The sequence below is a fragment of the Salvelinus namaycush genome, chromosome 36, assembly GCF_016432855.1.
Source record: "Salvelinus namaycush isolate Seneca chromosome 36, SaNama_1.0, whole genome shotgun sequence".
Lineage (NCBI taxonomy): Eukaryota > Metazoa > Chordata > Actinopteri > Salmoniformes > Salmonidae > Salvelinus > Salvelinus namaycush.
In genome coordinates this window covers 3,749,389-3,767,068 of record NC_052342.1, presented here as the reverse complement: position 1 = coordinate 3,767,068, position 17,680 = coordinate 3,749,389, and positions in this window count along the sequence as shown.

Here is a 17,680-nt window from a genome sequence, read left to right as displayed (position 1 = left end):
TATGTTAATATAACAAATGTATGTTTTCATTGACTGAAATAACTATCATTTTTAGTCCAATAGTTTCAGAAAAGTTTTCACTTCCTGCATCTGTATATATATATATAAAAAGAGTTGCTTTCTCAGATCTGTATTCAAAGTCTTAAAAAGTAGTTACATTCTGAGATCTGTATTCAATAGTAGAAGTTTTGGGGGGGAAATGTATTCAAATAGTAGTCATCTCCAAAGTAACTGATACTTACTTTCCACAAAGCATAGTTACCCCAGGTCTGCAGTGTTTCACATGGCCATTATGTCAGGATGTCAATGACCATCATTTAGTTTTTTCTTGTACATTTCATATTAGCTACACTAATGTGACATTTTTTTAAACAGAAATCTACCATGGATTTTCTTGAGTTGTATCATCTATGCATATCTAACTATGTGGCTAGTTTGGAACGATTGTTCCACAGACTTCCCCTTTTTTTCATTTCGAACTTTCAAGAACTTCTTCGATAGTGGATTACCGGTGTGGATCTTTCATGGCAGGTGGAGGCTCAATTACGAAAGTCTGTAAAGTGAAAAAAGGAAATGGAGAAATGTAAGCACTATGTCAACTTCACACATAGATGCCAGAGTGCTACCTTAGATATCTTGTCACCACTGTCATGCATCAATATCTAATGAAATTGGAAACGTTGAAAAACACATCTTCACACTGTGTATATCTGTATGACACTGTCCGTCAAACTATGTGTACGCATCTGTCTCTCTCTCTGTGTATGTGTGTGTGCGTACACACGCAGGCATGAGCATGTGTGTGTTTCAGTCAGAGTTTACAACCATTAGCAAACATTTTTTTGCATTATGACCCCATCTGTTATTAGCACTTCTCCAAATATGCATTTTACTTCACCTCTCTGAGTGTCGTAAGACGGCCATGCATTAACGATACATCCCCTGCCAGGTTTCAGCTGGGGGCCATAGGATGCCATCGGAGAGGGGGAATTATTCATAACATTACCGTGGCGATGGGACACTGTGGGTAAGGGGACCTGTAGGTGAGGGCGTGGGGCGGTCGGCCCCGGGAACACCTCTGACCGGCGGTGAACCGGCACTTAGGAGGCCTTTCGTTCGCTCCCTCTTTTCCTCCTTCCTTCTTTTCCCTCCCTCTCTTCCCCCCATCTCTGCTGGATGTCAAGGGTGAGAGGAGAAGAGTAAGCTACATCTCTATCTCTCTCTCAGTGGGAAGTCCTCTTAGACTCAGTGCCCTGTCTATTATTATTCCATCGAAATTCACTTCAGTCTCTTTAGTGTCCAGAGTCTCTCTCGCTAGCTCTCTCTCTCTCCGTCTCTCTCTCATAATCTCGTTCCTATGGCTGTGAAGAGGCTCCTCTGCAGGGGAGTGAGGGGGTCGAGGGAGTGGGAAAGATGTTGGAGGGGGAGTCTTCTTAAATGCTTCGGAAGTCTTCCGCAGCGCGGTGCAGGTGTCTGTCTTAACGATCTCCATAAGCGTGTGGTTCTCTGAGGTTAATTTTCTCCCGCCAGACCTCTCCAAAGCACTTAGCCTTCACCCCAACTGACACCAGCAAAAGACACACTTTAGAGGGAAAAGTGAATTGGAGAGGTTTTTCATAGAGCGCCGCCATTTTGGGGTCTGTGTGAGAGTCTGACTGACATAAAGAACAGGATTTACAATGGGGCCTTATGGGACAACTGGGCCACGCTAGGCTCAGGGCTCAAATCATGGTTATTGCATAGTAAAATGGCACCCTGCGGTATTGTCCCTTCACTCTCCACTGCCTATAGTATAAATGACAGCAGATGAGATGTATAAGAAGAAAATAATCCCTATGATATTGTTTAACGATTATTGTCTTTTCAGGTAATTGAACAAAACACATTAAGCATGCGAAGGAAATATATAGAAATTAGACTATAAAAGAACATTCATTGTATTTTGTTTATCAACATTATTATATAGATGTGTTCGTAAACAACACTTCTGGTTATTACCATGAATTAATCAAATCCATCACCATTTCCATTCAGTGTCCTTCCACCTCAAAAAGTACAAGAAAGAGGATTTCGACACCCACCATCTCAGATTTTTCTGAAATTGTTTCTGTTGTTAGAAACAGACAAGATTAGCATTCCTGCAACATTATGTTGACAATTTCTTTGGATGATTCATTGTTGGAAAAATATTTGGTCCACATCTGAAGTTAAGTAGTATATTTATTGAATATTATATGAATCCTATAAATAAATTAAATAATGTTGCACTAATAGTAGTATTATCTGTTTCTAATTACAGAAACAATTTCAGAGCAGTCTGAGATGGTGAGTGTCATGGCTTGCTGTCACACCCTGGCCTTAGTTATCTTTGTTTTCATTTATTATTTTAGTTAGGTCAGGGTGTGACATGGTGTATGTATGTGTTTTTGTAGTGTCTAGGGTGGTTGTAAGGTTAGGGGGTTTATTAGAGTAGTTGGGTTTATGTTTAGTATAGAAGTCTAGCTGTGTCTATGGTTGCCTGAAGGGTTCTCAATCAGAGACAGATGTCATTAATTGTCTCTGATTGGGAGCCATATTTAAGGCAGCCATAGGCACTAGGTTTTTGTGGGTAATTGTCTGTGTCTATGTGTAGTGTTTGTGTCAGCACTATCTAGATTTATAGCTTCACGGTCGTCTGTTTGTTGTTTTGTTTCGTTTTCCTTCTGATAATAAAGAGAAGATGTATTTTTCACGCGCTGCGCCTTGGTCCTCTCTCTCTCCTAAAGACGATCGTGACAGAATTACCCACCAATCCAGGATCAAGCAGCGTGATAAGCGGCAACAGGAGCAGCGCAAGGAGGAATGGCAATGGGAGCGTAATCTGGACTACACAACGTGGGAGGAGATCGACAGGTGGGCGATCGACCCAGGGCGAGTGCCGGAGCCCGCATGGGATTCTCTGGCGCAGTGCGAGGAGGGATACCGGCGAATGGAGGCAGCACGACGACGCGGTAGGAAGCCTGTGAGTCAGCCCAAAAAATTTCTTGGGGGGGGGCTTAGAGGTAGTGGGCCGAGGGCAGGTAGGAGACCTGCGCCCACTTCACAGGCTAACCGTGGAGAGCGGGAGTACGGGCGAACACCGTGTTACGCAGTAGAGCGCACGGTGTCTCCTGTACGTGTTCATAGCCCGGTGCGGGTTATTCCACCTCCCCGCACTGGTAGGGCTAGATTGGGCATTGAGCCAGGTGCCATGATGCCGGCTCAACGCGTCTGGTCTCCAGTGCGTCTCCTCGGGCCGGCATACATGGCACCAGCCTTACGCATGGTGTCCCCGGTTCGCCTACATAGCCCGGTGCGGGTTATTCCACCTCCCCGCACTGGTCGGGCGACGGGGAGCATTCAACCAGGTAAGGTTGGGCAGGCTCGGTGTTCAAGGGAACCAGTACGCCTGCACGGTCCGGTATTTCCGGCGCCACCTCCCCGCCCCAGTCCAGTTCCACCAGTGCCTACACCACGTAACAGGCTTCCAGTGTGTCTCCAGAGCCCTGTTCCTCCTCCACGCACTCGTCCTGTGGTGCGTGTCTCCAGCCCGGTGCCACCAATTCCGGCACCACGCACTAAGCCTCCTGTGCGTCTCCAGAGTCCTGTGCATCCTGTTGCTGCTCCCCGCACTAGCCTTGAGATGCGTGTCCCCAGCCCGGTGCCACCAGTTCCGGCACCACGCACTAAGCCTAATGTGCGTCCCCAGGGTCCAGTATGCCCTGTTCCTTCTCCCCGCACTAGCCTGAAGGTGCGTGTCCTTAGCCCGGTGCCTCCAGTTCCGGCACCACGCACCAGGCCTACAGTGCGCCTCATCCGGCCAGAGCCATCCGTCTGCCCAGTGCCATCTGAGCCATCCGTCTCCCCAGCGCCATCTGAGCCATCCGTCTCCCCAGCGCCATCTGAGCCATCCGTCTCCCCAGCGCCATCTGAGCCATCCGTCTCCCCAGCGCCATCTGAGCCATCCGTCTCCCCAGTGCCATCTGAGCCATCCGTCTCCCCAGCGCCGTCTGAGCCATCCGTCTGCCCCGAGCCATTAGAGCCGCCCGTCTGTCCCGAGCCGTCAGAGCCGTTAGTCAGTCAGGAGCCGCTAGAGCCATTCGTCAGTCAGGATCTGCCAGAGCCGCCAACCAGACAGGATCTGCCAGAGCCGCCAACCAGACAGGATCTGCCAGAGCCGCCAACCAGACAGGATCTGCCAGAGCCGCCAACCAGACAGGATCTGCCAGAGCCGCCAACCAGACAGGATCTGCCAGAGCCGTCAGCCAGCCATGAGCAGCCAGATCCGTCAGCCAGCCATGAGCAGCCAGATCCGTCAGCCAGCCATGAGCAGCCAGATCCGTCAGCCAGCCATGAGCAGCCAGATCCGTCAGCCAGCCATGAGCAGCCAGATCCGTCAGCCAGCCATGAGCCGTACAGCCAGGATCCGCCAGAGCCGTCTAGCCAGGATCCGCCAGAGCCGTCATCCAGCCAGGATCCGTTCCTCAGTCCGGAGCTGCCGTCCCTCAGTCCGGAGCTGCCCCTTATCCTGGTGCTGTCCCTTATCCTGGTGCTGCCCCTTATCCTGGTGCTGCCCCTTATCCTGGTGCTGCCCCTTATCCTGGTGCTGCCCCTTAGTCCGGTGCTGCCCCTTAGTCCGGTGCTGCCCCTTAGTCCGGTGCTGCCCCTTAATCCAGTGGGGTTAAGTTGGCGGGTGGTCAGTTGGAGGAGGCTACGAAAGCGGGTAGTGACTATGGTGGGGTGGGGACCACGACCAGTACCAGAGCCGCCACCGTGGACAGACGCCCACCCAGACCCTCCCCTAGACTTTATGCTGGTGCGCCCGGAGTTCGCACCTTAAGGGGGGGGTTATGTCACACCCTGGCCTTAGTTATCTTTGTTTTCATTTATTATTTTAGTTAGGTCAGGGTGTGACATGGTGTATGTATGTGTTTTTGTAGTGTCTAGGGTGGTTGTAAGGTTAGGGGGTTTATTAGAGTAGCTGGGTTTATGTTTAGTATAGAAGTCTAGCTGTGTCTATGGTTGCCTGAAGGGTTCTCAATCAGAGACAGATGTCATTAATTGTCTCTGATTGGGAGCCATATTTAAGGCAGCCATAGGCACTAGGTTTTTGTGGGTAATTGTCTGTGTCTATGTGTAGTGTTTGTGTCAGCACTATCTAGATTTATAGCTTCACGGTCGTCTGTTTGTTGTTTTGTTTCGTTTTCCTTCTGATAATAAAGAGAAGATGTATTTTTCACGCGCTGCGCCTTGGTCCTCTCTCTCTCCTAAAGACGATCGTGACACTTGCTGAAATGACATAGAATTACCCTACATGCGTTTGTGAGCTCAACCAGCTGATCCGGCCCACAGGCTTGGGAAGCACAGTCATCAGAGTCATTATAAACTCTTCAGCGTTTTCTGGAGCCGCAGCCTAGCTCATTTTCCATGACCATGCTTGGTTTATCCTTCAAATGATGACTTCACTCTATCCTTGTTTTCAATGAAATTAATATGTTTACATTGCTAAAGCAAGTGAAATAAACAATAAAAAATGAATAGTAAATATTACACTAATTTAAAAAGAATAGAGATTTTCAAATGTCATATTATGGCTTTGTACTGTCTTGTGCAAATAGTTAAAGTACAGTGCCTTGCAAAAGTATTCATCCCCCTTGGAGTTTTTCCTATTTTGTTGCATTACAACCTGTAATTTAAATTGAACATCTCTGCAGGCACCATCCTGGTTATTGTCGCCTCTACATTTAAAGGGCCTAATTTGTGAGTTTCATCTACAAATGAATGGAAATGTAGTGATATTTTATTTGGGTTTGAGCCTCTGAGTTTTAGGGATATTCAAAGGAACATAAGCAACATTTTCAAAATGTTTTGCTTTAAGGGGCTGATTGTGAGTCCGTCCACAAGTTTGGTGATTACATTTTCACAGATTGTTTTTTATCACTGTGTGAATCTATAAGTGATAGAGCTCCAGGTCATGGCAGAACGCATACTTAAGAGAAATATACAAACATGTATCATGGTTTTGCATTAGCAGCTAAGATGATACTGACAAGCTGAGAGAGAGGCATTTGCATAAGGCTATCCTTAGTCAAACGCTAGAGGAAAAGCAAGCTTGTCTCTCATTCCTTCAGGGCATTAAATTGGCCTATTCCACGAAATGTAAGGGTCTGGTTTCTGCTTTCTGTCTTTTTGTCCACTTTCTGAAGCAAAGAACTTCTCCAGTGCCTGACTACTCAGTCAAAACCATCAGGTTTTCTAGCAGATTCAGGGGCAACTCAAAGACACAGAAATGCAATGAATTACATGCAAACGGGATACAGAAGATTTCACAATAAAATGTCACATTGTGGGAGATGTATCTTGGCACTGCAATCTGTCTGTGGGTGGAGCTTTGTCACCCAATTAAACAGGCCTATTCTAAATGGAACCATTTACATGCATTTGGGATATATGAGAGAGAGAGAGAGAGAGAGAGAGAGAGAGAGAGAGAGAGAGAGAGAGAGAGAGAGAGAGAGAGAGAGAGAGAGAGAAAAATGGCAACACCATTCAATCAATAGAGATGAGATCATGTCCATTTTCTGATGCACACACTATTTGTCCCTTCACCAGCCACACTAACTACAATACCCAGAGTTGACCTATGACCTCAAATGTACCTATTTTCCTCAAGGTCATCCCTGTCTTCACAAGATTGTATGCACCCTCAGTTAAATACTACAAGAATGCCATTCCAATCAGTTTCACTGTGAAATATTAAAGTAATGGATTTGGACAGGGCTTTAACCGCTGTGAGCAGATGCTCCATGATTTTAAGCACTGAATAATACATTTTGGTTCAATGTCTCTTGCTCAATTAATGTCTCTAAATGCTTCCCATGATTCAGCACAGGCATTATTTCTCAACAATTCTCACACACATACACTCACACATACACTCAAATGATTATGAACACACACAGACACACATAGGCCTACACGAATATGTGCACACATGCATGCACGCACACACCCACACGCACATGGACAGATAGGGCTCTACCTGTGCAGATCATATGACCCTTTGCCCTTACAGTCTCCAAAGTGCCCTTTTGGATGGTGGAATAATTTACCCCAAAATATTTTTTTTTTTGAATACATCGTTTGTCATTGTTGTTCGGGAACCCACTGCCTGCAAGTCGTCATGACCATGTCAAGTTCGCCACCCCCACCATTTCTGATGTTTGCAACTGTCGTGTATGGAGCTCACACACTGTTGCCCAGTATCCCCTGTATTTCGATTCAACACTCCCGGTTTCCAACCACGCATGGCTTGAGAGATGCTTTCACCAGTCGAGTGTGTGTAGCTGGCTACCTAGTATCAACAGTAACGCCACAACAGCATAATATTTGATTAACAATTGAAAACACTTTTGGTTGATACAGTTGAAGTCAGAAGTTTACATACACTTAGGTTGTAGTCATTAAAACTCGTTTCTCAACCACTCCAAAAATGTCTTGTTAACAAACTAGTTTTGGCAAGTCGGTTCATTTTTACAACAATTGTTTACAGACAGATTATTTCACTTATAATTAATTGTATCACAATTCCAATGGGTCAGAAGTTTACATACACTAAGTTGACTGTGCCTTTAAACGGCTTGGAAAATTCCAGAAAATGATGTCATGGCTTAAGAAGATTCTGATAAGCTAATTGACATCATTTGAGTCAATTGGAGGAGTACCTGTGGATGTATTTCAAGCCAAGACCTCAGAAAAAAAATTGTAGACCTCCACAAGTCTGGTTCATCCTTGGCAGCAATTTACAAACACCTGAAGGTACCACGTTCATCTGTACAAACAATAGTATGCAAGTATAAACACCATGGGACCACACAGCTTTCATACCACTCAGGAAGGAGAGGTGTTCTGTCTCCTAGAGATGAATGCTCTGTCTCCTAGAGATGAACACTTTGGTGGAAAAAGTGCAAATCAATCCCAGAACAACAGCAAAGGACCTTGTGAAGATGTTGGAGGAAACAGGTACAAAGATATCTATATCCACAGTAAAACAAGTCCTATATCAACATAACCTGAAAGACCGCTCAGCAAGGAAGAAGCCACTGCTCCAAAACCACCATAAAAAAGCCAGACTATGGTTTGCAACTGCACATGGGGACAAGATCATAGTTTTTGGAGAAATTTGCTCTGGTCTGATGAATCAAAAATATAAATGTTTGGCCATGATGACCATCGTTATCTTTGGAGGAAAATGGGGGATGCAAAATGGGGGATGCTTGCAAGCCGAAGAACACCATGCCAACCGTGAAGCACGGGGGTGGCAGCATCATGTTGTGGGGGTGCTTTGCTGTTGGAGGGACTGGTGCACTTCACAAAATAGATAGCATCATGAGGAGGAAAATTATGTGGATATATTGAAGCAACATCTCAAGACATCAGTCAGGAAGTTAAATCTTGGTCGCAATTGGGTCTTCCAAATGGACAATGACCTCAAGCATACTTCCAAGGTTGTGGCAAAATGGCTTAAGGACAACAAAGTCAATAACTTGGAGTGGCCATCACAAAGCCCTGACCTCAATCATATAGAACATTTGTGGGCAGAACTGAAAAATTGTGTGCGAGCAAGGAGGCCTACAAACCTGACTCTGTTACATCAGCTCTGTCAGGAGGAATGGGACAAAATTCACCCAACTTATTGTGGGAAGCTTGTGGAAGGCTACCCAAAATGTTTGACCCAAGTTCAAATTGTTTAACCTCTTGAATCTAGGGGGCAGTATTTTTATGTTTGGAAAAATAACGTTCCCAAAGTAAACGGCCTATTTCTCAGGCCCAGATGCTAGAATATGCATATAATTGGCAGATTAGGATGGAAAACACTCTAAAGTTTCCAAAACTGTCAAAATATTGTCTGTGAGTATAACAGAACTTATTTTGCAGGCGATAACCTGAGGAAATCCAACCAGGAAGTGTCTCTTATTTAGAAAAATCCCTGTTCCATTGCCTGCCTTTCCTCCATTTAAAGGGATATCATCAGATTCATTTTCCTATGGCTTCCACAGGGTGTGAACAGTCTTTAGACATAGTTGCGAGATTTATCACATCGCGTCAGTGGACTGCCAGATGTCCTTCGATTAGTTAATGCGCGCGTCAGTGGTAGCTCAACATTTTCTTTCTCTCTTGTATTGAATAGTTTACCGTCCGGTTGAAATATTATTGATTATTTATGTTAACAACATGAGGATTGATTATAAAAAACGTTTGACATGTTTCTACGAACTTTACGGATACTATTTGGAATTTTCGTCTGTCCGTCATGACCTGCACGAGCCCGTGGATTACTCAACCAAACGCTCCAACCAAATGGAGGTTTTTGGATATAAAAATAATCTTTATCGAACAAAACGAACATTTATTGAGTAACTGGGAGTCTCGTGAGTGCAAACATCCGAAGATCATCAAAGGTAAGCGATACATTTTATTGCTTTTCTGACTTTCGTGACCAAGATACTTTGCTGCTAGCTGTTTGTAATGTTTTGTCTACTGATCGATGTCCTCACACAAACGCTTGGATTGCTTTCGCTGTAAAGCATCTTTTCAAAATCTGACACGACAGGTGTATTAACAACAAGCTAAGCTGTGTTTTGGTATATTGCATTTGTGATTTCATGATATTAAATATTTTCAGTAATTTAATTTGAATTTGGCGCTCTGCAATTCAGCGGATGTTGACGAAAATGATCGCGCTAAAGGGATCTGTGCGCCAAGTTAAGCCAATGCTACCAAATACTAATTGAGTGTATGTACACTTCTAAACGACAGGGAATGTGATGAAAGAAAAAAAAGCTGAAATAAATCATTCTCTGCTATTATTCTGACATTTCACATTCTTAAAATAAAGTGGTGATCCTAACTGACCTAAGAAAGGGAATTTTTACTAGGATTAAATGTCAGGAATTGTGAAAAACTGAGTTTAAATGTATTTGGCTAAGGTGTATGTAAACGTATGACTTCAACTGTATGTGCAGCAGAGAGAGCAGAAAGACATAGAGAGGAGCGTCTGTGTCAACCACCCTCCGACCCAACTCGATCCCTTCTTCAGTCGGGAGTTGCACATGTGTGTCAAGGCAGCAGCAGAGCAGTGGAGGCTTCTTAGAGGAGGAAGAGGAAGACCATCTTCAGTGAATTTAAGAAAAATTATAATAGTGAATCGTTTACAGAAGTTAAATATATTCACGTCACCAAATTATTGATTAAAATACACTGTTTTGCAATAAAGTCTACAGTAGCCTCAACAGCACTATGTAGGGGTAGCACCTTGGTGTATCAGGAGGACAGCTAGTTTCCATCCTCCTTTGTGTACTTCAATAGAAAACCTAGGATGCTCATGGTTCTCACCCTCTTCCATAGAATTACACAGTAATTATGACAACTTCCGGAGGACGTCTTCCAACCTATCAGAGCTCTTGCAGCATGAACTGATATGTTGTTCCTCCCAATAAAATAATCAGAGAATAAATCTAGTAATGAAAGCATAAGCTACAGTTAGCTAGCACTGCAGTCAATAAAATGCGGTGAGTAATTGATTCAAAGAGAGAGGAAGACAATAGTTGAACAGTTTAAAACAAATTCATTTCTTTAAAAATGAAGGAGAATTAAGAGAGAGAGATGTTTTGTTGTATTTTTTTCACTTTCACTTCAAAATCAAATCAAAATGTATTGGTCACATACACATATTTATTAGTAAAATAGTAGTAAAATACACTGCTCAAAAAAATAAAGAGAACACTTAAACAACACAATGTAACTCCAAGTCAATCACACTTCTGAGAAATCAAACTGTCCACTTAGGAAGCAACACTGATTGACAATAAATTTCACATGCTGTTGTGCAAATGGAATAGACAAAAGGTGGAAATTATAGGCAATTAGCAAGACACCCCCAATAAAAGAGTGGTTCTGCAGGTGGTGACCACAGACCACTTCTCAGTTCCTATGCTTCCTGGCTGATGTTTTGGTCACTTTTGAATGCTGGCAGTGCTTTCACTCTAGTGGTAGCATGAGACGGAGTCTACAACCCACACAAGTGGCTCAGGTAGTGCAGCTCATCCAGGATGGCACAGCAATGTAAGCTGTGGCAAGAAGGTTTGCTGTGTCTGTCAGCGTAGTGTCCAGAGCATGGAGGCGCTACCAGGAGACAGGCCAGTACATCAGGAGACGTGGAGGAGGCCGTAGGAGGGCAACAACCCAGCAGCAGGACCGCTACATCCGCCTTTGTGCAAGGAGGAGCACTGCCAGAGCCCTGCAAAATGACCTCCAGCAGGCCACAAATGTGCATGTGTCTGCTCAAATGGTCAGAAACAGACTCCATGAGGGTGGTATGAGGGACCGACGTCCACAGGTGGGGGTTGTGCTTACAGCCCAACACCGTGCAGGACGTTTGGCATTTGCCAGAGAACACCAAGATTGGCAAATTCGCCACTGGCGCCCTGTGCTCTTCACAGATGAAAGCAGGTTCACACGCACATGTGACAGAGTCTGGAGACGCCGTGGAGAACGTTCTGCTGCCTGCAACATCCTCCAGCATGACCGGTTTGGCGGTGGGTCAGTCATGGTGTGGGGTGGCATTTCTTTTGGGGCCGCACAGGCCTCCATGTGCTCGCCAGAGGTAGCCTGACTGCCATTAGGTACCGAGATGAGATCCTCAGACCCCTTGTGAGACCATATGCTGGTGCGGTTGGCCCTGGGTTCCTCCTAATGCAAGACAATGCCAGACCTCATGTGGCTGGAGTGTGTCAGCAGTTCCTGCAAGAGGAAGGCATTGATGCTATGGACTGGCCCGCCCGTTCCCCAGACCTGAATCCAATTGAGCACATCTGGGACATCATGTCTCGCTCCATCCACCAACGCCACGTTGCACCACAGACTGTCCAGGAGTTGGCGGATGCTTTAGTCCAGGTCTGGGAGGAGATCCCTTAGGAGACCAACCGCCACCTCATCAGGAGCATGCCCAGGCGTTGTAGGGAGGTCATACAGGCATGTGGAGGCCACACCCACTACTGAGCCTCATTTTGACTTGTTCTAAGGACATTACATCAAAGTTGGATCAGCCTGTAGTGTGGTTTTCCACTTTAATTTTGAGTGTGACTCCAAATCCAGACCTCCATGGGTTGATAAATTTGATTTCCATTGATAATTTTTGTGTGATTTTGTTGTCAGCACATTCAACTATGTAAAGAAAAAAGTATTTAATAAGAATATTTCATTCATTCAGATCTAGGATGTGTTATTTTAGTGTTCCCTTTATTTTTTTGAGCAGTGTACTTAGCTAGCTAATGCAGCTGGCTAGTTTAGCCTACTCAAACACCCGGCTCAAACGGAGAGGGATGCTTTTTTAGCTAGCTGGTTATGGCTATCTAACAGTGGAACTCTTCCAAGTCAAGGTACATTTTTGGTTTTATTTATTTATTGCCACTTTGGCCCGCCGTTGTAACTGCTAAACTGCTTGCTGACTGTACATTGTACTGCATGATTGCAGAGGGTTTACTAATGCATTAGTTCTAATAGCTATGTTGACTATGATGGTAGCTAATATAGTGTAGGCTGTGTGTAGCGGTTAGCGTTTATGATATGAAGGTTTGGCTTGGAAAGGTTTTTTCGCTTGGTCACAGACAGCTGATGTGTTGTGCACTGAATTCCACAAGTGAAGGGAAAAGGTTAGAGGAGGAGAGCGCGTAGATGTGAGAAGGAATTATGCAATGAGCAAAGAGATAACGTTGTTGTATATGGCTGCTATAAAAGTAAACAGTGTTTGCATGTGATCAAGGCTGTATTCATTCTGCCGATTCTGTTGAAAAACGTTTCTTAACTTCTTTGTGAAAGGGGGCAGCATTTTCACTTTTGGATGAATTGCGTGCCCATAGTGAACTGCCTCCTACTCTGTCCCAGATGCTAATATATGCATATTATTACTATTGGATAGAAAACACTCTGAAGTTTCTAAAACTGTTTGAATGTTGTCTGTGAGTATAACAGAACTCATATGGCAGGCAAAAACCTGAGAAAAATCCAAACAGGAAGTGAGAATTCTGAGAGTGGTCGATGTTAAAGACATCGCCTATTCAATTCCCTGTAATATATGGATATGTTTGCACTTCCTACGCCTTTCACTAGTTGTCAACAGTCAGTAGAACGTGGAATGAAGCTTATGCTGTGTTGTGGGACCGAATGGGAGGTGTCTGAGTCAGTGGTCTGGCAGAGTGCCAGTTCTTGGTCACGCACTTTCCTCATGATATCGCCATGCGTTCCATTACTTATAGAGACTGAAAAGAATGCTCCGGTTGGAACGTGATTGGATATACATGATAACAACATCCTGAAGATTGATTCTCTACTAAGTTTGACCAGTTTATTCGACTTGCAATATAACTTTTTGACGTTTTCGTCCGACGTTTGCCTGCATCTGCGCGAGCGTTTGGACACGTGTATTACACATGCTAGCAAAATTAGCTAATTGGACAAAAGTAATGAACATTATCGAACAAAACAACGATTTATTGTGGAACTAGGATTCCTGGCACTGCATTCTGATGAAGATAATCAAAGGTAAGGGAATATTTATGATGTAATTTCGTATTTCTGTTGACTCCAACATGGCGGAGAAATGTTGTTAAATCTGAGCGCCGTCTCAGATTATTGCATGGTTTGCTTTTTACGTAATTTAAAAAAAAAATCTGACACAGCGGTTGCATTAAGAACCAGTGTATCTTTCATTTGCCATACAACAAGTATTTTTATGTAAAGTTTATGATGAGTTCTTTGGTCAGATTAGGTGAGTGTCCAAAATATCTCCGGAGATTCTGGTGATTCGATGCTACGTATTCACAATGTATAATCAGGATTTGTAGCTGTAAATATGCACATTTTCGAACAAAACATAATTGTATTGTATCACATGATGTTATAAGACTGTCATCTGATGAATTTGTTCAAGGTTAGTGATTAATTTTATCTCTATTTTGTCGGTTTTGTGCAAGCTATTTTTGTGGGGAGTAAATTGCGTTGTGTGTTTGGCAACTGTAGTGAGCTAATAGAAATATATATTGTGTTTTCGCTGTAAAACACTTAAATCAGAAATATTGTCTGGATTCACAAGATGTTTATCTTTCATTTGCTGTACACCATGTATTTTTCATAAATGTTTTAGGATGAGTATTTATGTATTTCACGTTGCTCTCTGTAATTATTCTGGCTGCTTTGATGCTATTTGTGATTGTGGCTGCAATGTAAAACTATGATTTATACCTCAAATATGCAAATGTTTGAACAAAACATAAATGTATTGTATAACATGTTATAAGACTGTCATCTGATGAAGTTGTTTCTTGGTTAGTGACTAATTTTATCTCTATTTTGTCGGTTTTGTGAAAGCTACCTATGCGGTGGAAACATGGTGAAAATATGCGGTTGTGTGTTTGGCTATTGTGGTTAGCTAATAGAAATACATATTGTGTTTTCGCTGTAAAACATTTTAAAAATCAGAAATGATGGCTGGATTCACAAGATGTTTATCTTTCATTTGCTGTATTGGACTTGTGATTTCATGAAAATTATATTATATGATATCCCTGTCCCGTTAGGCTAGGCTATGCTAGTCAGCTTTTTTGATGAGGAGGATCCCGGATCCGGGATGCGTATTAAGTAAAGGTTAATTTGGTGTCTTTCATGTGTGATTTCATGAAAGATTGATTTTTATAGTAATATATTTGAATTTTTTCTGGATTTTGGCCAAGTGGGATGTTAGCGTCCAACATATTCTAGAGAAGTTAAACGGAAGCAAATGGAACGCAACAGGGATAAACATACCTGAATTTGTCAAATGGAAACTCTCGCTTGCAACTGTTTGATGATTACACCCTATATCAACAATATGCAGGCAAGAGTTTGCAAAGCTGTATTGAATGTGTCACATTGATTAATCCAATTTGTCTCTTGACCTGTGCCCCTACATTGTACACTTTAATTCATAAGCTACGTTGTAGCAACCTCATTGTGGGTATAGGGAAAATTGTAGTTACATGTAGTAGCCTAAACCTAGGCTAAACCTAATGTGAAGGAGAAGTCCAGTGGCTGGTTCCCAGAGTAGCCCTCGACAAGATCGTCACCAGACTCTTCATCAATCATCTCCCTGACCACGTTCCTCTGATCAAGCCATGATGAACTGTCCCCCTTCATCTTTGGAGGATGCATGCACTCAAAGACTTGGCCTCTATTGGTTGACCTAACTAACCCATGATGATATATTGCTTGTTTGTTTTTTGCTTTTGAAGTGCTTTGAGATTATGAAAAGCACTTTAGAAATGTAATAAATAATAATAGTTATTTTTATTATCTTATCATATTTCTCCAATGTCAAATCTGTGCATCTTGCTTACAACGGTACCGTTCCTGTTTGCAAATAATTAAATCGAATCAGTCATTACGAATCTGAGTATGGTACTTTCAAAAGTTAGGCCTACCTTTCCACCCCAGACATAGTAGACCTACCAATGCAGAAAAATGTAAGCGATATCTGCTGGCAACTCATCTTCTATGGCTTAACTTCTTTGGGAAAGGGAGCAGTATTGAGTAGCTTGGATGAATAAGGTGCCCAGAGTAAACTGCTTGTTACACAGGCCCAGAAGCTATGAAATGCATATAAGTAGTAGATTTGGATAGAAAACACTCTAAAGTTTCCAAAACTGTTAAAAATAATGTATGTGAGTATAACAGAACTCATATGGCAGGCAAAAACCTGAGACAAATCCAACCAGGAAGTGGGAAATCTGAGGTTTGTAGTTTCATTTAAGTGATTGCCTATCCAATATGCTGTGTCTATGGGGCCAGATTGCACTTCCCAAGGCTTCCAGCAGATGTCAACAGTCTTTAGAAAGTTGTTTGAGGCTTCTTTTGTGGAAGGGGGTCGAATAAGAGCTGTTTCAACAAGTGGACTAGGCTGAGGCCAATGAGTTGTTTACTGCGCGGTCACGCGGGAGCACCGTTCCTTCTTTTTCCTCTGTAATGAATACGCTATTGTCCGGTTGGAAAGATTTATTATAAAAAGACCCTACGGGTTGATTGTAAACATGTAAACAACTGTATGGCTTGCTTTGGTGGCTGAACGATGTACTCAGATTATTGAATATTGTGCTTTTTTAAAAATCTGTCACAGCAGCTGCATTAAGAACAAGTGTATCTTTAATTCTATGAAAAAAATGTATCTTTCATCAAAGTTTATGATGAGTTTTTCTGTTATTTGATGTTGCTCTCTGCAATTTCTCCGGATGTTTTGGAGGCATTTCTGAACATGGCGTCAATGTAAACTGAGGTTTTTGGATATAAATATGAACTTTATGGAACAAAACATACATGTATTGTGTAACATTGAGTCCTGGACAGTGTCATCTGATGAAGATCGTCAAAGGTTAGTGATTCATTTTATCTATATTTCTGCTTTTGTGACACCTCTCTTTGGTTGGAAAATGGCTGAATGCTTTCTGTGACTAGGCGCTGTCCTAACATAATGATATGCTGTGCTTTAGCCGTAAAGCATTTTTGAAATCGGACACTGTGGTTGGATTAACGAGAAGTGTATCTTTAACATGGTGTAAAATACTTGTATGTTTGAGGAATTTTAATTATGAGATTTCTGTTGTTTTGAATTTGGCGCCCTGCCATTTCACTGGCTGTTGGCGAGGTGGGACGCTAGCGTCCCGAACGATCCCAGAGAGGTAACCCAACGAGAGAAGGTCACACGTGTTTCTCTAAGCTGTCTGGGTGTAAGGGGTGCGTAACTGGTGGCAGGGAAGTCAGACGCAGGAGAGCAGAACTAGGTACTAGCCGGAGCAGTTTAATTTCAAAACCAACGGCATAAAGAAAGAACCAACATGGGTGCAAAACCCAACGCGCACCAGTAAACATGTGCACAAGCACTTACAACAAACAATTCTGCACAAAGACATGGGGGAACAGAAGGTTAACTTCTTATGGCTGCAGCCCGACACCGGTACACTTATGACAACATCCAGCTCAAGTGCAGGGCGCGAAATTCAAAATTTCACACATTAACAAGTCCAAGACACCAGATGAAAGGTACACATCTTGTGAATCAAGCCAACATGTCCGATTTTTAAAATGTTTTACAGGGAAGACACAATATGTAAATCTATTAGCTAACCACGTTAGCAAAAGACACCACTATTCTTACTCCATCAGTTTTTACTCCATCAGTAGCTATCACAAATTCGACCAGATAAAGATATAAATAGCCACTAACCAAGAAACAACTTCATCAGATGACAGTCTGATAACATATTTATTGTATAGCATATGTTTTGTTCGAAAAATTTGCATATTTCAGGTATAAATCATAGTTTACATTTCAGCTACAATCAGAAATTGCAACGAAAGCAGCCATAATATTTACAGACACCAACGTCAAATACCTAATTACTCATCATAAAACATTTCTGAAAAATACATAGTGTACAGCAATTGAAAGACAGGCATCTTGTGATTCCAGACAATATTTCCGATTTATTAAATGTTTTACAGCGAAAACAAAATGTAGCGCTATATTAGCGTAGCCACAATAGCCAGAAACACTTGGGCGCCCACGACCAGTTCACAT